General features: G+C 48.2%; 1 pseudogene; it reads right to left on the reverse strand.

Moving 5' to 3' along the window:
- Window positions 1-19,987: 19,987 nt before the first annotated feature.
- On the reverse strand, window positions 19,988-21,718 carry LOC123067108 (guanine nucleotide-binding protein alpha-1 subunit-like; annotated as a pseudogene).
- Between the last annotated feature and the right edge of the window lie 2,868 nt (window positions 21,719-24,586).

Consider the following 24,586-nt stretch of genomic DNA (forward strand, 5'->3'; position numbering starts at 1 on the left):
GGACAGTCAAGATTGGAGATCAACATGTAGGAATTAAGTGTTTCATACCGGTCAACATGGGTCTTCCATCTGAGATGGATGAGTTACCCTCGGTGGATATGATCTTGATACTGGATCGCTAAAGCAAATCATAGGTGCAGGTATAGGTCAGGGAGAGTTTGGAGATCGACTCAAAGAGATAAATGATCCTGCTGTTTTCAATCTCACATTTCTTTCATTTATCTCGAGACACGTACTGTGCCCTAACTCGAAAGCTCAAATTAAGAAAATTATCTTATCCCTAACCTCAAAGATTGAGTCCATATGGAAAGCAGGTCGGTGACCAACTAATGCTTGCTATCCGTGAGTACAAGAGCAATTATACATGCTGGAAGAAAGGATCTGAGAAGGGAACTTTTGTTGGTGGTTGCTTTCATATATTGGCGGTATGCATTCCTGGCTACCTGTTTCATTACTGTTTTTGTACTTCCTTGGCCCTTTAAAAATATGCTATGTACATAAACATGTTAGTTGCAAGCATCCCAAGAGCATATATTCTAATTTCCAGTACTTAGTACGTTAGACTAGAGATAACATGTGTGATGAGCTATAGAAAAGACTACACTTGTGGGATCAATTGGGACAAGCATCATTTCTGGTTTTCCATATTAGCTGCTATCCTACAGTATTTAGTAAGGACCTTGTGATAAGAACCTTGCATTGTGTTGTATGCCCTCATACCTCTGCTCCATTTTAGGTCATTCACATGGACTTCTCAGAGATAACAAAGTGATTTGATCTACTATAAATGGAATCGAATTAAATCACATGCATCACCGCTTGTGTGGGCCTCCATCAATTCCTTTGAGTTTCATCTTGCGAACGTAGCCCAAGAAGTATACTTAACACTATAGCCGGAACACCACACGCGTCGAGCGGCACAACACCTAGTATCCATCGTTTTTGACTAGTATTATTGTGCTCTCTAATCCTATTTGCCCCCTTAGCTTTCGTCTCTCAGTATCAGTGTTGGCCCAGCAGAATGCTCCCGCCGTTTGTTCTCTTTTTGACCTCAAAGCATTTCGCCGCTCCATCAAAAATTTCCTTGGCCCCTACCGTACTCCAGCTTGGTAGTTTTCAACTACCTATCCTGGTTGAGCTCTGTGATGATAACACGGTGTGCCCAAATAATAATATCGAGGTCAATGGGGTGATCGCCATAAGGGATCACCTGTATTTCCCTTGCAACTACATTTTCCATCGCTCTAGAGAAAATACTCAGCTCATTCTTATACGGTGAGGGGGGTCGGTCTGATGCAATGAACGTGTCGGTAAAGAGGCGTTGGGGGAGTATGCTGTCTTGTTCTTGAACAAGAAAAGTAAAAGAATAATGAGATCGGCATGTAGAGTAGCTTCTCCTTGATGCTGACATCTGCCTGTGGCCAACAATGACGACAAGCCTAATTTTATTCGTACACAATCAGTGGCACACTATTGGATGGCTGCAAGGGAGGGGGAAAGCACTATGGCCGCATGCTGCAAGGAGTGTCGCAGCGGGGGCGGGGGGATAGGAGGCGGCTTGCTTGTTTGAGAGTGAGTTCACGTATTGGAGCCTAACTGTCTATTCAAACACATCCAGAATCCCTACCAAGTTACACCATTGGGGGGTATTGGAAATATGTCCTAGATGCAATAATTAATTGGTTATAATCATTTTTTCTTTTTCATGATAAAGGTTTATTATTCACGGTAGAATTGTATTGAACGGAAACCTAAATAAATGTCTGAATACATAAAGAAATACTATGTCCCTATAGAGGTGACGACTGTGGATAAATATCATGGCACATGGGTCTCTCTAACGTCCCGACGCTTAGCTAACAGACGACCTACCATCAGCGGCTTTGGCGGTAGGAAGTGCACTTTTTGGTGTTATTCAGGTTTTCCCTATTTATGTAAATCACTAGCCCGTCCGGATGCACGGGTTGTCAGACTAGTTTTTATAAAGCAAGAAAATTTTTCGAACATGAACTTAGTTTAAAAAAGGTTTAATAACCTTGAAATAGGAAAAGGAAAAGAAGAAGAAGAAAGAAACATAAAACAAAATAAAGAAAGAAGAAAGAGAAACAGATGAAAGGAAAAAAACAAGAACAGTTTTGACGTTGTCAAATAGACTGTAGCACGCCACCTCATGGGGTCATCTGCGTGTATGCCCACGCGCTGGACGCCGGGGTGCGATTCCCACTGCACCCTTCTTCTGTGAGATGCCCATCCACTTCGGCCTCACCCTGGGCCAGCTCTTTCTTAACGGGTGGCAAGTCATGGTGGGGTTCGCCACGCTCTGCCACCATTTTTGAAACAATATTATGGTTGTCAAAAACATTGGTAATTCAAAGAACATTTTAATAATTCTAAAATATTTTTTCTATTTGCAAATTTGAACATTTTTTTGTATTATGAACATTTTTTAAGCATTTTCTTTTGAATGGGAACAATTTTTTTGAATAATATTTTATAATGTGAACATTTTTTTGAAATTGTTTTTTTAATTGAAGAATATATTTTGAATTGCACGAACATATTTTTGGTCAGCAAACTTAAAATCCCATTACCAACAATACATACGAGAGTTAAAAAAAATTAAAGATGGTCATACAAAACGCCTTCTCGTCTTGTCCTCAATGAGCGCCATCGGAAATAGTTCCACACGATCCATTCGGTCAGTGGAACCGCCGCAACACTAAATATCATCCCCCACACTTCCTCTCTCACAATGCCATACCAGAACCGCGGTGCTATCCCTTCCACTCCCGCTCTCTCTCTCTCCGTAAGCCATGGCTGCGCCGGAACCCCACAGTGAACCCTGCAAGGCTTGCTGGCGATGCAGGACGACGGCCTCAGGGATACGATGGCGCACGTTGACCTGCTATCTCGCATTCGCTTTTCTAGAACCCACGATAGACTTGCCCAGGACGTGCGTCGAGTTAATCCGGAGGTGGACAACCTACTGGACTTGCCCGTCGTCCTCGAAAATGGTTTATTCTGGCAGAATGGCCATGGACACAGGTGTGTGCTGACTCCGATCGATTGGCCGTCCATGACGGCGAGGATCTTGTACGAACCTCCTCCTGAAAAGACTTGGCCAAGGAGGCGGAAGTATGGGGATTCTTAGTTGATGGTCATAAAAGGTCATCGATTGAGGAGATGTGTCGCTGTATGAAGGGCTTCCACCCAAAAAGGAGGTGGAAGATGCGTGTGTATGAGAAGGACACGAAGAATGTCGTTCGTGGTGCGTATGAGGTGCTCGGCCTTGCCGTTTTGCACGGATGTATGTGGGCAAGACAGTTGAAACTAGGCGCCGTATCGAGAGAAGAGGTCGCGAAGAGAGGTGGTGAGAAATTCACCCCCGTTGTCTCATTGGACGCATTGTATGTGGACATGGAACTGTGTGTAGACATACGCATGGAAACGGTGTAGGACATCTGCGGTGTCGGACTTGTGTCGTAGGGGGAAGGTCCACGAGTACCGGGTGTAGTCGTCGAGAATGACGAGATAATATTCAAACCCCAAAAAACTACAAACGGGAGAAGTCCACAAGTCACAATGGAGTAATTGAAACGTGGCAGTAGTTTTAGAACGCGATAATGAAAAAGGTAGCTTGGGCTGCTTGCCTAATTGGCATGAGGAACAAACATGAGTCTTGGTCGTGCCATTCTTACATGATGAAGGAAATCACTAGCTAAAACGAAAATAGTCTTGGAGCTGGGACGCCCCAAATGTTGATGCCAAACGTCACCGACCACCGAGAGCGCCGCCTGGATCTTGGAGTTGTTGAAGAAGGGGCACAGATCGCCGTGGCTACTGGACCTCATGATGATCCGTCGAGTGGCTAGTTCCTCCACGGTAAGACCAATGGGGTCAAATTCGACACTACAAGAATTACTGATAGTAAAAGGACGAACGGAGATTAGGTTCTTGATGATGGTGGGTGAGAGAAGAACATCATTAAGGGAGAACGAAGAGAGAGAGGTGGAACCAGCGGCTGTAACAGGGAGACGGGAACCATCACCAACTACTATGCCCTGGGAGTGATGCCAAGACGGAGAGCAAAACTTAGTGAGGAGGTCTGTATTACCAGCCAGATGCAAAGGGGCACCCGTGTCCACGAACCATTCCTGACCACCGGCAGTGTGCTGCTGCATTGATAGGCTCTGAAGTGCGGCATAGAGTTGGTTGTACTGCTCCCAGGTAGGCCCGCTGCTTGTTGGCGAAGGAGCCGTGGCGTGGTATGCCTAATGGGCCAGGGGTGGGCGCAGCCCGAGGACGTCGGCTGCGTTCGGTGCGGCCCATGGCGCCCGTGGTTGGGGAAGCGTCGGGGCCGGGGTCATGGCGCCATAGGGAGCGAAGTAGCCGGCCTGCGGTGCTTGTGCGGGAGGAGGGGCACTGCCGCAGCTAGAGGAGGAGCCGCGGCCACGACCACGCCTGCACCCACGGCCGCCCCTGTCGGAGGAGAGGCGGTCTGAGGGGGTAGACCAGCCGCCGGCGACCAAGTTGATGGTGAGGGCGGTAGCGGTGGCCTCCTGGCGCCCATCCAGGCGGGCCCGCTCGTTGAGGGAGATCTCCTCCATGAGAAGCCGGGAGCGAGCCTGGACGAAGTTGGGGAATGGCGACTGCACCGGGAGCAGCGTCACCATGACATGAAACTTGCGGTTGAGACCGCGAATGAGCTGCAGGGTTAGGGTTTGATCAGAGATGCGCTCACCCACATCCTTGAGCGCGTCGGCGAGCGTTTTGAGCCGCCAGCTGCACTCGGCGTTCGTGAGATCGCCCTGGACGAGATTGCGAAACTCGGCACCGAGAACAACTGCACGCCCGGGTAGGTCGTCCATGAAGAGGACGTGGAGTTGCGACCAGATGTCGTAGGCGGAGCCGTCTGGGGACGCCACGACGTTCATGAGCTCCTCATCGACCACACCATGCAACCATAGCACGACGGTGAGGTCGTTGTTTCGCCACACGGCACTCTGCACGAGTGGCTCGGTGGCAGCGTCGAGGTGGTGTTGAACTTTGTATTTGCAGCCGTGCCAGCCGATAACATAAAAGAGCCGACGCCACCGAGACTAGTTACCCTACTCGAGCTGAATCTTAGAGGAGAAGTAGTGTACGACGTAGGGCGGTAGGGCACCGGCCGCAGAGGAGGGGCCGGCATCGGAGCCGCCGTGCCCGAGGTGAGTGACAAGGGCGCTGTTGTCGCCGCCGAGTGCGAGGCGGCGAACAGGAGTGCTGCTCGCGGTCCGGAGGGTTGGGGAGGACCGCGCGCCAGCCCGAGGAAAACGAAGAAGGGGCCACGGCCGTCGCGGGAACGTCGGCCTTGCCGCGGTCGGCGACGGACGAGCGGCGCGGCGCGGGTGGAGCTGAGGTCGGGGTGGCGGCTGCCGGTGTGGTGGGCGCGACGCGAGCGGGGATCGGGGCGAACGGGTTTGCCGGCGGTGAGTCAAGGTCTGCCGAGCGGGTGCCGCGGAGAAGGCGGTTGATGGCGGAAGCAGAGAGAGGATCGGAAAATGCGTCTGATACCAAGCTAGGTTACGCAACTCTGACCCTGATTGTATTCACTGTGTGGGCGTGCTTATATACATACACGAGAGAGAAGTACAAGAGAGGGAGAGAGTATACAACGGCACAAAGGCCACGATCTGCTATACATGCGGGACGAACGTGCTCATACAGAGATGCTGTTAGCGATCCTAGAGACCAGGGCGTAGGCGTTATCCTCCTGTACGTGACAGAGCTTGTGGCTTGTGGCGTTATCACGGGCGAGTGATTTTCTTAGAGTTTTCACCATCACTAAATTCTACTATTGGTTTCACTACAATATGTGCAGCCTCTTGTCACCTGAAACGACAATATAATAGTGTGAGGGGTAGAAAACTTTAAATGAAGAGTTTTGAAGCAAAAAGATAATAAAAATGTTGTAGTCGAATATATATAGGATGGTAAAATATTGACAGATAATAGTATAAGTATAAGCATATGCATATATAGGATGGTAAAATATTTATCCCAATGCAGGTATAGGAAATACTGTACTGCCAAGCTACTATTTAAATCCCAAATTACTACCTGCAATCTTGGCAGTATAATTTTTTAAGATATAACGGAGCTAACTCGAATTCACACTACTTTCTACATTTTTTCTTTATAATATATTTTCGAAAATAACATAATTTTCTTGATGATTTAAACACAAATAAGCTATCTAAAATTTTACATTTTTTTTGCATGGTAATACGTGTCTCATTCATATCATAAAGAACAAAGTACAAGTCACGTTAGAACCGACATGACAAAACTGAAAAGATAGCAGAACATCTCTGAGCTTGACACTAACGCCCATCACCTGCCTCCGGCACCACCACAGCAGCCACCGAAGAAAAGAATGACGGATCACCTCCTCACCCGAGCTCGACGCGGCTCCATCGCTGATATGCAGCTTTGCGGACCTCCAAGGTGGCTCACCAAAAGTGAAGCCATTGCCGTTGAACGAATCAGACCGGGGCAACACCCCGGGCACGCCATCGAACTCCAGATCTGGCACCCCACCACGACTAAGACGCCGAAGGAGGAAACCATACCTGCCATCTACGAACCACGAACCCAGCACACATTCCGTCTTCCACATGTCGTCGATGTAGACCACAATCTGCATCCGCTCCTGGACTACCTCCCAAGCTCCACGCCGACGTTGGAGCAAACGTCGTCGCAACGACGGAGCCCGAGGACACAGGTCCACCACGAGGATACCGCCGCCGCCACGCCATCCTTGCTTGAACAGACTGATTTCCAGATCCATCCCCAACCATAGGACAGATGGCCTCGTCAGGAAAGGATCTGAAGAATATTTATTCAGCGTCGTCATCGTCGCCGCCGAAGCAAAGGCGATGAACAACCAAAAAACCTAGACTACGAATGAGTAAAAACGATTCACACGCGTGGATCCGGCGACCCCCCTCACCACCGACGACCGAGGTCGCCGGCGGAGGGGAGCCGCCGGAGAACGGCGTTGGAAGATCTGCCTCTGGCGGCGGCTAGGGTTGTAGCCGCCAGGTACGAGAAGAAAACGACGAGGAGGACTCTGTAGTCCGTACCGGGGCGACGCTTTCTAAAGTTTACATATAAACCAGGGCATTGTAACATGTCTCTGCAACATGAGCAGATGGTTGTACATCTTTTTTTCGAGAGTACGCCAAAGGTGTTCCATATTTTTATAGAAGGCTGAAGACAATCACAAGAGACTACAACTCGTTGCAAACAACAAGTGTAGTACCAACAACACACCAAGCTAGGCCTCGTCAGGAAAGGATCTGAAGAAAATTTATTCAGCATCGTCATCGTCGCCGCCGAAGCAAAGGCGATAACAACCAAAAAACCTAGACTACGAATGAGTAAAAACGATTCACACGCGTGGATCCGGCGACCCCCCTCACCACCGACGACCGAGGTCGCCGGCGGAGGGGAGCCACCGGAGAACGGCGTTGAAAGATCTGCCTCTGGCGGCGGCTAGGGTTGTAGCCGCCAGGTACAAGAAGAAAACGACGAGGAGGACTCTGTAGTCCGTACCGGGGCGACGCTTTCTAAATTTTACATATAAACCAGGGCATTGTAACATGTCTCTGCAACATGAGCAGATGGTTGTACATCTTTTTTTTCGAGAGTACGCCAAAGGTGTTCCATATTTTTATAGAAGGCCGAAGACAATCACAAGAGACTACAACTCGTTGCAAACAACAAGTGTAGTACCAACAACACACCAAGCTAATCCGAAGAGAAGCCTCCGCACACATTATAAACACAACGCAAAGGAACTTGTCCCGAAGAGCAACAAGGGCGCGTCTCGACCTACACCGATCTTCTCGAAGAGTGGCAGCTTTAACCGCACTTCCCTTGCCGATGGACCAACCACCCTTGATTACCGAAAGGAGATGGCGAGTGGGTGGAGGGACTCCGTTGGCCCCGCGAAAGCCACCGTCTTGGACTCACCGGCGTCGACGTACATTGCACCCAAGAACCTATACTCTGACGAGCGACATGCACCGGAGGACCGCAGCACCGAACAAGCCATGTCTCCATCCACGATGCTCCCAACAGAGAAACGGCGCCAGAATGCCGCCATCGCTGGTCCTACACCTAGGCTTTCGCCCGGAGACCACAACCAAGCAAGAGGGAGAGATGCCAACACACTTAAGCGGCGCCTCCAAGAAGGGAAATGATGGAAAACCACAGAGGAAATCCCCTCTTCCCTCTCGCATCGCCCCCCGCGAGGCGATCGAGAGGGCGACCAGATCCGCCGCGAGCGTCTTCCCCCTCCTCCCTCCCCTGCATCGCCGTCGCCACAGGGCACGGCCGGGCGAAGCCCGACTGGCGTCGGCGGCGGCGGGGCCCTTGCGTCCTCCCGTGTGGCGGGGCACCGTGGGCGTGCTCCCCCGAGCCGGAGCGTGGCGCGGCGGTGGGCGGGCGTGGGGGCTGCGCGCGATGGCGGCGGCACTGCGCTGGCTCCTGCTGCGTGGCGGACACCGTTGGTGGCGGGGCGTGCCTGGGCTGCGACTGGATCTGGCCGCCGGATGACGAGGGTTGCGGTGCTCTCCCGTGGTGCGTGCGTGGAAGCGGCTTGGTGGCATTGGGCGGCGGATCTGTAGCCAGGCGGCGCGGGCTGCAGGCGGCATGGGCGGCGGTTGGGGTCTTGTTTGGGGCTCCCGGCGGCGGCGGATGGATCTTCCGATCGCAGGCGTGCGGCGGGTCTGCTCGGGCAATGGTGGTTTCGGCAGCGACGCGGTTCTTCGAGCGGTGCAGCCTCGATGGTGACGGTGCGGTGGCGCGGCCACTTGGTGGCGGGCTGGCGCAGCGGCTAGCGGCGGCGCCCTCGCGGCCCAGATTTGGGGCCTTTGGGGCCCCATATGGGTCTAGGCGGGCCTGGCTCGACCATCGCCTGTGTTGGCTCCGATGGATCGAGATGCGGCTCGTGCAGGGGGTTGCAGAGACGGTGGCACGCCTACTGTAGCGCGGTGACGGGATCTTCACGAGCGATTTCAAGCTCGGTCGGGCCTTCGTGTCTGGTCTGCTCCTCTTGCTGCATCCGGTCGGTGACCGCCGATGGCGGTGGAGGTGGTTCCCTCCCGCGTCACGGCTGACTCTGCTGCTCCTTGTTCCCGGCTGCTCCCTCTCATCCCGTCGGTCCAGCTTCGTTCCCCATGGAGAGACGGCGGTGGTGGCTCCAAGACCGTGGTGGCGCATGTTGGATAGGCGGCGAGTTTGGTGGAGCATGCCGGATCGGTCGGGGTGGTGGGTGTGTGGTGGACGGGAGAAATCCCGTTTGGCTTGGCCGGCACCGACGCAGCGACGCCCGTGGGCGCTGTCGTTCCTTCCTGAAGGGCGTCGGGTATCCCCCTCACCCACTCCCCTCTCACGTATCGGGGGAAACCCTAGGACCTCTCCAGGCAGCAACGTCGTCATCATCACATTACTTCTTGAAGGTGTTGCTTGGTATGTGTGGGTCCGAGGCGCTAGGAGTGTGGTGGATTTCTTCGGAGGGCGCAGCGGTTGCGGATCATCATTGTTTTCGTTGATCCGACTCTGTTGTCATTCCTTTCTTTTGTATTTTCTCTTCCATTTCTTTTGGGCATGACTGTGCTGCTTCTGCTCCAGCATCTATCGTTGGATGTATCGGTCGGTTGCTTTGCAATACAAAGCGGGGGTGAGGGAGTCCTGGACTAGGGGGTGTCTGGACAGCCGGACTATCATCGTCCGCCGGACTCCAAGACTACGAAGATACAAGATTGAAGACTCCGTCCCGTGTCCGGATGGGACTTTCCTTGGCGTGGAAGGCAAGCTTGGCAATACGGATATGTAGATCTCCTACCATTGTAACCGACTCTGTGTAACCCTTGCCCTCTTCGGTGTCTATAGAAACCGGAGGGCTTTTAGTCCGTAGAACACAACCTCCATTACAACAATCATACCATAGGCTAGCTTCTAGGGTTTAGCCTCCTTGATCTCGTGGTAGATCCACTCTTATAATACACATCATCAATATTAATCAAGCAGGACGTAGGGTTTTACCTCCATCAAGAGGGCCCGAACCTGGGTAAAACATCGTGTCCCTTGTCTCCTATTATCATCCGCCTAGACGCACAGTTCGGGACCCCCTACCCTAGATCCGCCGGTTTTGACACCGACAGGGGGGAAACCCTTTTTCGGAGGAGAAAGAGGGAAACGATGAAAATCCACAAGCGCCGCCGCCGCCAAGACCGACCGAAGACGGGCAGGATTTTCATCCGTAGAGTCAGCCACCTCCCACCCCTCGCGAAGAATTGAGGCCATCGTCAGAGCTGGAACAAACCGCCGTGGCCGCAGCACCTCGCGATCGTGATGAAAGTGCACTGAACACCAATACCCCGCACGCCGAGGACACGCAGTCCAGCTTCCACCTCCCCACGGCCGGGGACAACTCCAGCTCACTAACCACAACCAGCACATCCAGGATCCGCCAACGCCGCCTGAGAGACTTAAAAGGCTGAAGGCTATTAGAAATCAGGTCTGGCTTTGCGATTAATTTTGGCTCGCAACTCGATACATAATCATATACTGTTGAATCGTTCAGAATTACTAAATTAATATACTAAGGATACAAAACATATGAATTAGTAGGTTAACACATGTGCTTTCATATATGTCGAAAATGGCATGTGGAGTATGTGCTGTGAACCATCTAATAAAATAGGAGTGCATCACGCATAGCTTGAATGCATACGCAACAAAATTAAAAGCAACGTTCTGGGTCTGAACAACTGCACGTGTACAAAAACAAAAAAAAGATTAGGCGTTGGGCCGGGACATTGAACGTACAGAATATCTGTTTTTTATTACATAACCTTTACTTTCGATCACACTGGATTGATAATTTTTTTTTTGAAAGATACAACATTGCTGGCATTCATTGATAATAGCAGGAAGCAACAGAAAACAACAATGTGGTGAAGGTCCTTGGACCAGAGGATCCGAAGATCAAAGACAAAAAAGAAAAACATCAGCCCTAATAGCTGCAACACAACACTCCACACAAACCATACTAGGCAGTGCAGCTTCGACTCCGACCACCGAACGAACCACCTGTCACGCGTCATCGTCTTCCACCGGCCCCCCACCGCGGCTTCGACTTCACAACAACAGACAGTCGAGGCACTCCCTCGGACACGCCGGAGAAGAAGAGCCGACTACCACGACCAGGGCCACACCTCCAGCATTGCTCATGCCATCATCGCTGCCACAGAAGCCACCGTGCACGTCCAGCCATAGGAAGCACCACAGGGATCAAAGTCTTCAAGACGGTGCCCTAAAGAGGGGAACGACGTCGAAGACGACGCCACCGCCTGACCCTGTAGCAGGATCTGGGTTTTCACCCGAAGTACTTGATCCGGGAGATCTGGCTGTGAGACTCCCGACGACGCCTCCAAGGAGGATAGCGACGCCCACAGGCGCCGTCGCCGCCGGTCGGCCAGCACCGGCCAGGCTTTCACCCCGGGCAGCCACTCCCACGAAGCAGGCCGAGGACGACCCGTGCCTCCATTGGGCCATGCACCCCACACACAGCAAGCGCGCCATTGCTCTGCAGGGACAACACCAAACCTCCCCGATGACGGGCCTGCAGAGACCAGAACGGGTCCTACACCCCTCATCCAAACCACGGCCGGAGCCTCTCTGCTCCAGCACCGCCCGCGCTCACGAACTAGCCGTGGTCACCACGCGCCACCATGCCAGATCCACGCTGCCTGGAACCTTCCCACCCCGCACGCCTCCTACGTGCCAGATCCGGGCATCCCGGAGCCCCACGCGCGCCTCCCGCAACCTGCACGCCGCAGATCCGCGCGGGAGCAACGCTAGAGCACCTTCCGCACGCGGCACCCCGATCTGGCCACCGCGCCATGTCGCAACCACTCCGACGAGTGCCTCCGCGGGCCCGCCCGTGCCCGTCGCCTCTGTCGGCGCCAGCTCGCCGCGCCCCCTGCAGACGAGCGCTCCCGCTCCTCGGCCACCAGCCCACGGATCAAGGACAGGCCGGCCAGATCAGATCCCCCCCGGGCCGAAGCCACGCCGACGCCCAGCTACCGCGCTACACCAGCGGAGCACCTACTGCTCGTCGGATCCGCCGCCGTATGCTGCATCCCGGACCACCAGCGCGCCGGATCTGCAAGATCCCCCCACACCAGCCGCCATGAACACTCCACGCGCTGGCTTCCCGCACCACCCGCCTGGGCTGGAGAGAGAACGCCTCGCCGCCACCCTCCTCAAAAGCGCAGCAAGATTTCCCGCCGGCCTTCTCAGGTGACGGCGAGGGGAAGAGATGGGGGGAGGGGAACCGGCGGCGGCTGGCTTACGGTGCCGCCCGAGCCGCCCCGAGTGGAGCCACGCGGGGGCTTGCGTGTCGGAGCTTCTAGTCTTCCACTGGATTGATAATTACCTGTAAGTGTGACAGTTAAGCACAGCGTTGAACAAAGCAAGATTTGTCAGCTGACAAACTCCTAACTACAGTATATCTTTGCTCGGGGCAGCCGCAAGAAATTGCTTGATGCGGTACTACACCGGGACTGCGGGAACCCATCCAGTTCGCCTCGCCATTAATGATCCTGATGCTGCGGTTGCTCCTATTGCTGCCATTTGACATTGGATTTTTCTCCTGTCCATTTGGCTGCAAGATCTGGAACCGCATTAGATAAATTGATTGAGTAGAAAAATGAAACACCATGACCGCATATCCGTGAGGGTAGTACAAATTTCTACGTGATATCAATATATGACTCGACGATGATCTAGAAAACCAACCTGCATGGTACATGCCTCCTTTTGTTATGGAAAAACAGGAATTAGATGAACATATAATGGTTGTAAAGAGGAGAAAATAGTGGAGTATCACATCTTGGCCTTCTTGATTTACTCCTTTGAACCTCACCTTTACATTACAACACAACGTGATGAAGGTCTGCGTGCTAATGACCCCATGTGTATTTACTATTTTTTAAATAGATTGGATTTCTTACCACGTGTGTATTTGCTGTTTAGTACAGCAGGTCCATGTTGTACATATACATGTTCATTTCACATGGAATGTGAACAATAGCTGGGCACACAGTTAAAATTTCCTTTCAAAATTTTTGATGTCCAGAAATTGTTGTTTCTTCTTGTGGATCTCAATTAGCCCCTGAAAAGAATGAGAGTTGGGTTACCCTCGCCTTCAATGTCTGATTCGTCCGTGTGCTTGATGGCCATCTGTACAACTGATGGTATCGCAATGCTTGTAATAAGTTGCTCTCTCTGGCCATGAAACCTAGGGTTTCAGTGTAGGGAGGGATAAGAGATGAGACATACGACAAAACAACTGAAACCCATGCAAAAAGCAAGAAAGTAAAGCAGAATAATAGCCAACGTTTTCAGATTTTGCATTAGCATGCGTATACGTGTATAGAGTCGTATAGATCAAACCTGGACGCTGGCATTACTTCACAGATGCAAGACCGAGTCGGCGGCATGGAACGACATACAACAGGTGTCGTCGAGCTGACCGGCACTCATCCTCATGCTGTACTGTCCTCATGGTTTCACTGTTCACACGTACGTGTTCAGTACTCCTTCAGGCAAGACATGATTCAGTTACGATGTTTCCAGTCATGCATGTCTTAATCAAAGCTCGATGACAGATTGGTAATTTTCTGGTTTGCAGTCTACAAACTTAGACAAAAAATGATGTTTAATTAACATACCTAATGGCTGCCCTTCCTGTAGCGGCCGTCGGCGTCACCGGCTGACTCGGCCCCTGCTGCACTTCTACACTTCCTCCCATATCTAACTTCCTCGGTAGACGCTGGCGCTAGCCGACGTGTTGTGCTGCCTCTGATCGTCTTGACCGAGAGATCTAGCAGGTTGTGATAGCCGGAAGTTGGAAGCGATGAAAGGCAGACCGGCGATGCAATCTTGTGCGTGCTGTATTGATAGATTTTTTTTAGTGGTGGCTCTACCGTTAGATGGACAAATGGAACATGTGGGAGTTAAATTGGGCCTTCGCCAGGTTGGTGATCCTGTGCGGAAGAGATGAACCAGCCTGCTAAAGTTGGGTCGGGCTATAGAAGGCACATGCATGACGCAAATAGTTCTGGATAAAGAAAAAAATAATGATGCAAATTGACTGTTCGCTAGATAAACCACCACTGTATAATAACTCGGTCCCACCGGATTAGGGGCCACTAATTATTGATTAATGTGGGAATTTCTAGGGAGTGCCTAATTAGTATATGTATGTATAGAGAGATGCATATATAGCAGTAGGACTAATAACCTACTCGGTTAAAACTATTTCTAATCCTCTACTCGATGGTTGTATCCGTATCCTAGCCGAACACGGCACCACATACGCCATGGTTATTTCCTGCAATTACCTCCCTAAACACGACATCGTCATTTTACAGTTGGACACCGGTCCTTCTTCGAAACTTTGTGATCTTCTTACGATGCAAAGCTTTGGTCAGGATGTCCGCCAGCTGATTATCGGTGCTAATGTAGTTGACCTATGCCTTAGCTTCTTCCATGCCATCCTTCATGTAGTGATACATCGTATAATTGTGCTTGCCCCTATCGTGCCGCACTGGATTCTCTAGTGGGAATGTTATAGACTCACTGTCATCGTTGAGCACCACTTGTTCCGGATCTCGATTCATGAGATCGTCATGTAGCCGCCCTAGCCAGACACCTTGACACTCTACTTCACTTGAAGTCGATGTCACCACTTTCTTCTTTCGTGATAGCCAGCTTACTATGCTTCCACCAAGAAAATATGCCACAACAGAGGTACTCTTATGGTCATCAACAATTCCTTCCTTGTCACTTCCACTATAGCCGAGTAGTTTCACCATCTGCTTCTTGCTCGGCTCAAGACGAGGTCTATTGAAGCATCAATTGAATTGCAATCTCCATGCCACAACTTTCAAGTACCTTTCTTGCATATGCCTCCTGGCATAGCGTGACCCCTTCTGGCTTTTGCTTTACCTCGATCCCGAGGTAGTAACTCAATAGACCTAGGTCATCCATCTTGAAAAGGTCCTTCATTTGCAGCTTGAACTTTGCAATAACCTCTTCATATGCTCCAGTTATCAATAGGTCGTCGACGTAGATGCCAACTAGTAGATGATCCCTTCCTTCACCTCTCTTGTACATTGGATGCTCTAGTGGGGCTTCCTCAAATCCAAGAGAAATCAACGTATGATCAAGTTTGATGTTCCATGCCCGAGGGTCTTGCCGTAGCCCATACAAGACTTTGTGTAGCTTTAGTGCCATGTGTTTTTCTCCAATTTTGATGAATCCTTGTGGTTGGTTCACATAAAATTCTCCTTCCAACTCTCCGTTCGAAAACGTGGATTTTACATCCATGTGATTTGTCTTCCATGATTACTGAACCGCAAGAGCGATGAGTAATCTCACCGATTCCATCCTTGCAACGGAAATGAACACTTCTTCGAAATCCAGACCTTCCTCTTGCACGTACTCTTCGGCTAGTAGCCTCGTTTTGTGCTTCACTGACCCTTCGGCATCTTTCTTCATCTTGATTTCCCACTTGAGATCCAAGACTTTTTCATTGTTCGGAAGATCCACAAGCTCCCATGCATTGTAGTCGTGCATCGACCTCAACTCTTCTTCTATAGTGTCACGCCAATACTCATTCGTATTCATGTTTTTTCAATTTCTCCAGTTCCTCGGCGCTTGCTAGACACCGTCGCCCACTCATTTTTTTCAATAATTTTTTCATGTATGCAAATGACAAGCACATATAGGTGATGTTTTTCTAAACATTTTAATATCTTATTTGCATTTGTGGGAGCTAGTATGAATTTGTTATGAAGTTCCCAAAGTGATGGTCAAACAATCAAAGGGCAAAAGCATAAGAGGAGGGAAGTGGTTTGGGAAGAACCGAGGGTTTTTGGAAATTAGGGGTAAAACAACTGACTGGGACACAACTAGGGGCATAAAATTAATTATCCCAAAAAACTCAGCAAACTTGCCTTTTCTAGGAGAGAATTCCTACCCAATCTTGTTTGTTGAGTGCCAAGTTAGCTAACCATTTTCGAGACAGATTTTGTTCATTTGCCGTGTCCCGTCGGCAAAGTGCACTTCTCAGTTCTAGTTGTGGTATTTGCTCACGCCAATTTGCTATTTAGTTTGATAAAAACAAGTCAACGATCTATCAATTTTATGCTTAAACTATATGCTAATTACTCTGTATGTCCCAAAATATAAGACCGTTTTTAACACTACACTAGTGTAAAAAATATACTTATATTATGGACAGAGGGAGTAGTTAAGAAGGAAGTGAGCGAGCTTGAGTGGGTCAACCCTCGATGCCATAATCCGGACAAGGAGCTGCTGCCAAATGCGGGGGCAGTTGACTTCGAGGGACGTAAGGGACAATGGTGGACATGGAGAGTAGCTGGAGAGGTAGAGGCTTCCCACTCGTCGGGAAGGCTCTTTTGTGTGTGATATCAAAGTCTAGAAACACCACAATAATCCACTTGCCACACGCACACACCCACTATGCCATGCAATGCAACACAAAGTGGTATAAAAATACGTACCAGCACAAAATGTGAGGGAAATCCATAACTAGTGATATACCATTTAGCAGATACATCATATTGCATGCACATAATAACAAGGCAGCTTTATAAATTCCCCTTAGTGGAAAGAGTCTGATAAAAATAATGAAGAGCGACCATATCCGTCAGAACCTCTAATTTAAATTAACTAGAAATAGACAACTAATTGCAACTAGCTGGATTTAATATGCTGACGGGTAGCTGGCTGGGCTGAAGGTGGACACATGGACGATTTTGCGTGTTGTGACAGGAAACCACGCCGTCTTTCGACCCTGTGCACGGAATCACAATTTTATGGAGTCGAAGATAGGATGGAGGTCTCTCTTTGTAGTCGGGTTGACTCTTTCACACTGCTCGTATAGGAAAAAACAGCCCTTGTTTGTTTCACCCCAGTATCTCATAGCAGTTTGTTTGTAGTAGACAGCTAATAGTCAACGTGATCACAGAATAATGATTTCGATAGAAGTAAGAACTTAATTACAACGGGAAAATTCATACTCTAGCTAGTCAAGATCCATGGACAAGCTTTTGTCTAAAGCTATGTATAGCCATAGCTGACTTACTAGAATTGTTACGGGAGGAAGGAATGCCACTATCGCCTTGCTTTGCGGGACTTTATATATAGAAGCTGCATGCCTAAATCATGCAAATGCTATGTATGTAGTCATTTGTATATTACTGCACCTCACTCCAGCTGCACACATAACATGTGTGACCCAAATGGGAGGTAAAAAGGTAAGAGTTAATCAAACCCACTAATTAATATAACGAATGGCTATCAAATTTGTTTCCTGAACCAGTTATTGGCTCTAGTGTCTTGATCATCGAATAGGCATCTATGTAGTCATGGGTATAATACTACACAATAATGAGTAGGAGTTGTTTGACCCATGATGTGCCTACTCATTCATCCTTGTTTGTTATGCCTGCTATGCTTAGATTTGTGTCAGGTCTGATCCATCGGGATGGATTAGAATGGTGTGAACCTGTCCTACTGTTGAGAGCTAAGTGTGTGAACACGATTTGGGAAAGGTAGTGATGAGAGGCCATGTAGGAGTACATGCTGCGTTGTCTCATTGGGACCGTCCTTAGAAACTGAGTTCTGTATTTGTGATCCAAGACAACTACTACCACACTTTGGGATACTTAATTAAGCCTCTGGACTTATTAATCACCTTGATCTCTGTCCAGGAGATGCAACTAGTTTCTGGTGTTTGTAGGACCTGTGTTGGAGGCCGTGCGTAGCGCTGACCCTAGGGTGGGCTATGATGCGGTAGAGACACAAGGCACGATGTATCGGGATGACATCCGAACGGTGCTCTTGGGAACCCTGATCTCATCGTTTGGGTCCATGGTGGAAACCTCGATCGGACTTCCTTGCGAATGTAACTCAAATAAGCGATAAACCTGGACTAGAGTCTTGTGTGGTTAGTCAAGTCGTGGACGACACCCTCGCTGGGCTTCCGCTTGAAGGTTGCCAAGTACATATCGAGTAAAGAGCGATAAGTGGTGAGAGCGTGTGTGAAGAAGTACACCCTTGCAGATCTATTCAAATAGCCGCGTCTGCGGATATGGACTACTTGGAAAGCTTACATTGTTCATAGATAACTTGAAGTGGATCCATAGTGATGTATTGATATGGTGAATATATGGACTCGTGTGCGTTTTCTCACACCAAAGAAAATGCTGGTAGCCGTAGTACAGGACTAGATCATTGATGGCACGCGTTGTCGCGCCCATCTATTTTGACAATATAATGCTATGTATTTGTAAATATATGTGGCATTACATGATGTGACAAGCTCCTGTGATACCTCTGATTTGTTTTTATTTTGCACTTGTTGGTTAGTTCTTGAGAAAAAGCCTCATCAAATTTTGTTAGAGCTGACAAATTAGATAATCATGATAATATCAACGTTTGTGTAGCATGAAGTGGCCATGTTACAAGATTTGGATAGTGAAATAGGCTGAACTATTCCTTTATTTCTCTGCATATTCCATACAAAATTTGAGTCAACCAACATTTCGTTTGTCTTCCTATTTGCTGGTAGTAATTTAGATAATTTTTCTAGCACTGTAGAATAGGGTTCAGAGGATACGCCCTCACCCTTTGCTCCTTCGCACGTGCGAACTTTCGTCTAGGGTTTCCTTGCCTCTCACCGGCGCCGCCGGTCCGCCTCATCTCCTATGTTGAATGACTCAAATTTGATGAGGAGGCACGGTGGATCCCGGCCCTTGCCGGCGGGAGGGCTCTGTTTTTGGATGTTTTTCTGAGTTTTGTTAGGGTTTGTGCCATGCTCAAGAAAACGAGGCGGCGGCGGCTTCTTGAAGATAGAATAAGGTCCTCCCCGCCTAGCCCTTATCCCGGTGATGTTTCAAGCATCGTCGAAAGGCGTGTGGAGGTTGGTCTTCTGCGGATCCGCACCTTGTTCGTCTACGTCGGTGTATCTGCACGTGGGATCCTTCTGGTCTATGCTTCTCTTCATCGGCGGCGATTGTTGTTCTGGTGCACTGGTCCTATGGGGCCTTAGCACGACAATTTCCCAACTGTCTACTACAACAATGCTTGCCCAGCTCCGACGAGGGAGGGGTGACGACGGCGGCGCGGCTTCGGCTCGCTCCAGTGCTTGTAGTCATCGCTAGGTGTTCTACGGACCTAGATGTAATTTTTACTTCTGGTGTTCTTTGTACTACCTTGACAGTTGATGAATAAATCAGAAGTTTTCTCGCAAAAAAAAAAGAATAGGGTCCAGAAGAATAGTCATGTGCAAAACATGCATCTCTCCTGATATCATGCATTTCCGCTGTATGTATCTCATATTCCAAATAAAAGAGTAATTCAGCAACACAAACCATCTCAAGACAACAGATGGATCCGTGTATATATGTGGTTACTGTATGGGCTATAAATTTACATTTCATATATATATGAGGTGTTAGTGGCAAATGGCTAGCAGAACGTTAATATTCATTTAGCTCATCCTCAGTTATTTGAAAATGCCGCTGCAATGCATATGCATTCAGACTACCATACTTGAGTTCAGCCGCACGACTGAGATCATACTCATGGCCTGCTGGATCTCCACATTTAACCTGACAATCTGTTGCAAGTTGCAACAGTTAAATGCAGGTCAGATCAATTGGCAACAGCAACCGTACGTGTCAATCTACATAATACCTCTTCCTTAATAGATTGAATTCTTGTCATCGCTGACTTCTCACGCTCCCATTGCTCAATTATTCACTTTTGCCTTTCTTTCAGAAGTGACAGTTCTGCTTTAGTGATAATCTGTCTCTTGATGCTTTGTCTGTATCATTTATTAGTGAGAAAAGTTCCACTCAAATTTAAGCACAGAATGATCAATCACACTCCCGTTTCCCTCCTTTGAGCGTCTCATGCTCTCGTCGATCAGCCTGAACGTTTTCTTTAAAAGTTTCCGGTCCAACGCCATCATTTTATAGATCTTGAACACCCGGTCAACACGGTCGTGCTTGCTGCTCTTGAAGTAGACCTCCACAAACTTCTTCACAAACCTGTACTTGAGTAAAACACAACACATCTCTCCATACCATAAGCTAGGTAGCTCACAAATTTCTGATGTGGTAACAATGGCAGGGGTGCAAGCACTCACTCGTAGGCATGTTCCACATCCCTTTGCCAGGCGCAATCGGCTCATAGTCTTTAAACCACTCGCACATGGTCAACGGGACCTACATATACAAACGTGCAAAGTAGCTCGAGTATTACTACTATGCTCACATTAATTACTCCGCCTGAAGAAGGTATGAAAAAGGTGCTCTCATTAAATACCTTTTGTATTTTCCTCTCGAATATGTCGAATTTGTTGAGGAACAGCATGAATGATGTTTTCTGGAAAGCAACATCACATCAAGTAGGATCAGAAATCAAAATAGCTTGAGGTTAAAATGGAGAATTTGAGATGCATGGATGGATGCATGTACTATATACACAGACCTCCAAACATCTTTGCCTTAACACCCAGTCAAACAGCTCCTTGGTCTCCATCATTCTGTTCGGCGTCTTGTCCTCAAATAACAATTGATTGTACCTGACAGTAGCCTCCAAACATTAGACGAAAGGATGCACTCACTCATGTGTTCGCAGGCCCGAGCATTTGGTGTAATTTCGAAACCATACTTACTCGCTAATGGCTGCACAAGTCATAACGACGTTAACACCTTCAAAGAGATTAATCCACTTCCTCCTCTCATTTCTTTGACCCCCTACGTCGTACATCCTGTACACCTCTCCGCCTCTTTTGTCTCTCCAAGGGGGGTGCACAGAGAGACAAACCGCCCGCTTAACTTCAGTCTGTCATTCTGTATCGGATCGAGCGAGATAAATATGCAAACCTCAGGTAAGCACATTACCTAACTGAATTTCTACAACCCCATTTGTCCGTACTCTTGCATGCATTCATGGAGCACATCCTCCTGGAAAATATCTTAAAATGTTAAAAAGAGAAATACTGCAGATGTATCCTTGAGTAAGAAAAGCTGAACATCCACCGGCAATTTGGTGTTCATCATGGAACAAGCATAAGTGTTAAGGTTTTCATCTGCAGTTTGGTGTTCATCATCTTAACAACTTACTTTTGATCAACGGTTTACAGTTTAGTTTTTTTATTTGGTGCTCATCATTCTACTGATATAGTGTAATGGTCGCTCCTTCGTTAAATATTCAATTTCAAAATATTAGCTTCCAACAGTTTACAAAGAACAAGGAGTATCATCGTATGTCATATACTCATATGTGAGCATCATTAATATAGTCAAACTGAACATGTTATCATCTCATCAGATCACCTCATTCCTAATCAAACAACCACAAATACTGCCAAAAATATTAGAAGAAAAGGAGAGGGGATGGGAAAGGCTTGAGAGAGTGTCAGAGTGGTGAGACTCACATCGTTGCCATGGTGATGTGGAGCGCAGTGACGCGGCGAGCGTGGAGCGAAGGAGGGAGTGGAGGTCGGAGAGCACGCGGTCGAGGGTTCTGGAGAGCGGAGCAGTCTTTGTGGAGTCGCCATGGCCTCATGCACGGCTTGCGCACCATCGCCGGCGTCGCCGCCTCCTCGGTCACTAACGCCAAACCTAGGATGATTCCCTCGTGCATCTCGGCTGGATCCACCGAGAAGACCCGTGTGGCAACAAGAATGTCTTTTGTTTCGAACTGGTGTGGCACCCCGGCTTAGAGAGACCGGAACACACCGTATTCCAGCCCAGAGATCAAGTCTTCTGGAATACGACACTGCTTGGCATAGAACAAATCAGCTCTATATTACATAGATATGGATAGAAGGGTTCCGATATAATAAGGAATTACATCGGCACGGCGACACTACGCCTGCATATCTCACTCATACACATTTTTTAGCAAGGACTTGTGCAATCAACTTTCATATCTTGCACTAGAGTGTTCTTGAGGGTGACTCCGCCACCATATCCAAATCTATGGGAAAGAGTTGAGTGTTGGGGAGACTATCATTTGAAGCACAATAATAAGGAGCTCATCACCAACACACCATCTATTACCTTTTGGAGAGTCACATCTCCTAGATTGATTAGCTGTCGCTCGGGAGCCTTCGCCGTGATGTTGAGTTGAATCAAGAAGTTTGTAAGGGCAAAGAGATCGCCTACTTCATGTACATCTACCCGAGTGAGGCAATTCCTTCGTGGGCGATGGCCATGGTGGGATAAACAAGGTTGCTTCTTCGTGGAGCCTTCGTGGGTGGAGCCCTCTGTGGACTCGCGCAGCCGTTACCCTTCGTGGGTTGAAGTCTCCATCAACGTGAATGTATGATAGCACCACCTATCAGAACCATGCCAAAAATCCTCATGTCACCATTGCGTTTTCCTTCTTCAAACCTTTCCATTTACCTTCATATGCAATGTTTTACTTTCCGCTGCTATACTCTTAGAATTGCATGTGTAGGTAGTGAAGGATAATACAACATTCTAATACATGCTTGTTTTTGTAGATATTTTGTCCTATCATTCACCAAGAAGAAAGAATTGTGTTTTTTCTCAATAATAGTGAAAAAAACAGATCTCTGTCTTTCGTGCCATTGACTAAAAAATAGAAGTCTGAGCTTCAAACCTTCAATAGAACATTCGCGGAGCAGGTAAACAATGCCTTTTTGGCGTAAGGCTAAGCCTTGCCAGTCCCGACATCTCCAATTTGAGGTTGAATGCTGTTCTTCTCAATGCCAAGCGCCGACACAGTGCCTTTGCATCTATGCTTTGCATTCTGGATTACGATGGATATGACATGCATAGCATTTGGATGGATTAGGCTCGCATGCCATTTATTCAGGTCTATACACAATGATCGTTTGCTAGTCCTTAATCAAAATGTCATGTATGTAATAGTAGTTCTTGCTGCCATCGTTCTACAAATCATTCATATAGTCTTAACTACACACTATAGTTGCATTGTTTTGTGAAGCACTGATATACTCTGTATTTGTAAGTTACATATAGTCAGCAGTGAAATTATGTGAGATGCATTATGCTGGCATTGGACAATACTTAAGTCTCCCGTTATCATTATCTTGTTCATTGCATAATCCGATGTACTCAGCAGCTTCTATCATCGATGCATTCCACCGTTTTAGTGACTGTTTATCGGACAGTGCAATGCTAACAAAATCCTATTTATGTATTTATGTAAGTCACAATTTTTATCAGTGTTGACCCTGTACTTTATTGTATGCTTGTGCAGATCGCTACTAAGATTAAACGAGTCTCCTCCGAATCTGAAGCTCATGGCATCTCCTCTGGGTCAGAAGATGATGACAGTCCATACGAAAATCCCAACTCAGTCGTAGCGTGTAGGTGCTCCAGATGATCCACAAGGCAATCAGGCTCACACACTCTCACTCCAAAGCAAGTAATGACATCAAGAAGACGGAAGGAGATCAGCCTCACACACTCTCATGATGGTTTTTCACTGAGTCGGGCACTGAAGATTAGCCAGCCGGACAGCAAGGAGGAGGCCAGGAATTATATCAAGTCGTGGGGTGCCTCCTGAAATAAAGACAATGGGTCGTCCAGTCGATGTTTGTTATTGGCACGACCCCATGCCAATCAGAAGTTTGCAGTCAGGCTTGATGATGAAAATTGGCTTACCCAAGCGTTCACATACCAGATCATTTTGCCAAACATCTGAAATGCAAGATGCACTACACTATGAAGCTCAGGATTGGGCCAACATGCTGTTGGAAGAACAACCTGGAAATCACGACCAACAACGTCGAACACTGTCTTTATTACCTAATCAGTGATCATGGTACACATGGATCAGCATCCTGGACAAGATAAACATGGACAAAAACTATGATCATATATTGCCACGATGGTGCATTATAGATTCCCATCAAGCCAACCATAACTACATGTTCACATCTACACTGCTACGGTCAATGCACATGCAACACGAAACTTATGCACTAATGCAATAAAGTAGTCCATGTTGCAAGTATCAGTTGAAAATCTTAGAATGGACTATGCTTGTATAACTACAATACTACATAGCCTACCATGGAAATATGAGACAATCTATTCCAATATACCAATGCTTGCACAGTGTGTGTTAGCATTTTAACAATCACGAATTATTACTGTTAATAACCATAGAAGTCTTTCAATATACATCCTGTCAGGGTACAGTACTGTCAGTCTAAATCAAAGAAACTTAGCAACTTGTAACTGTAAATGGAGGTTGCTAGCGTAAGTGAAATATCTGCCAATGCGAATGGCTAGATAACTGCAAAACCTAAGGATGCAAACTAATGTATCTGCGTTCATATAAATGCACAAAGTGTACATGAAAGTACGAATTCCCCTCTTCACAGGGACTCATTCTTCGTTGAAGGCTCCTGTGAATCCAAGCAGTG

The sequence above is a fragment of the Triticum aestivum genome, chromosome 3B (assembly GCF_018294505.1).
Source record: "Triticum aestivum cultivar Chinese Spring chromosome 3B, IWGSC CS RefSeq v2.1, whole genome shotgun sequence".
NCBI classification, from domain to species: domain Eukaryota; kingdom Viridiplantae; phylum Streptophyta; class Magnoliopsida; order Poales; family Poaceae; genus Triticum; species Triticum aestivum.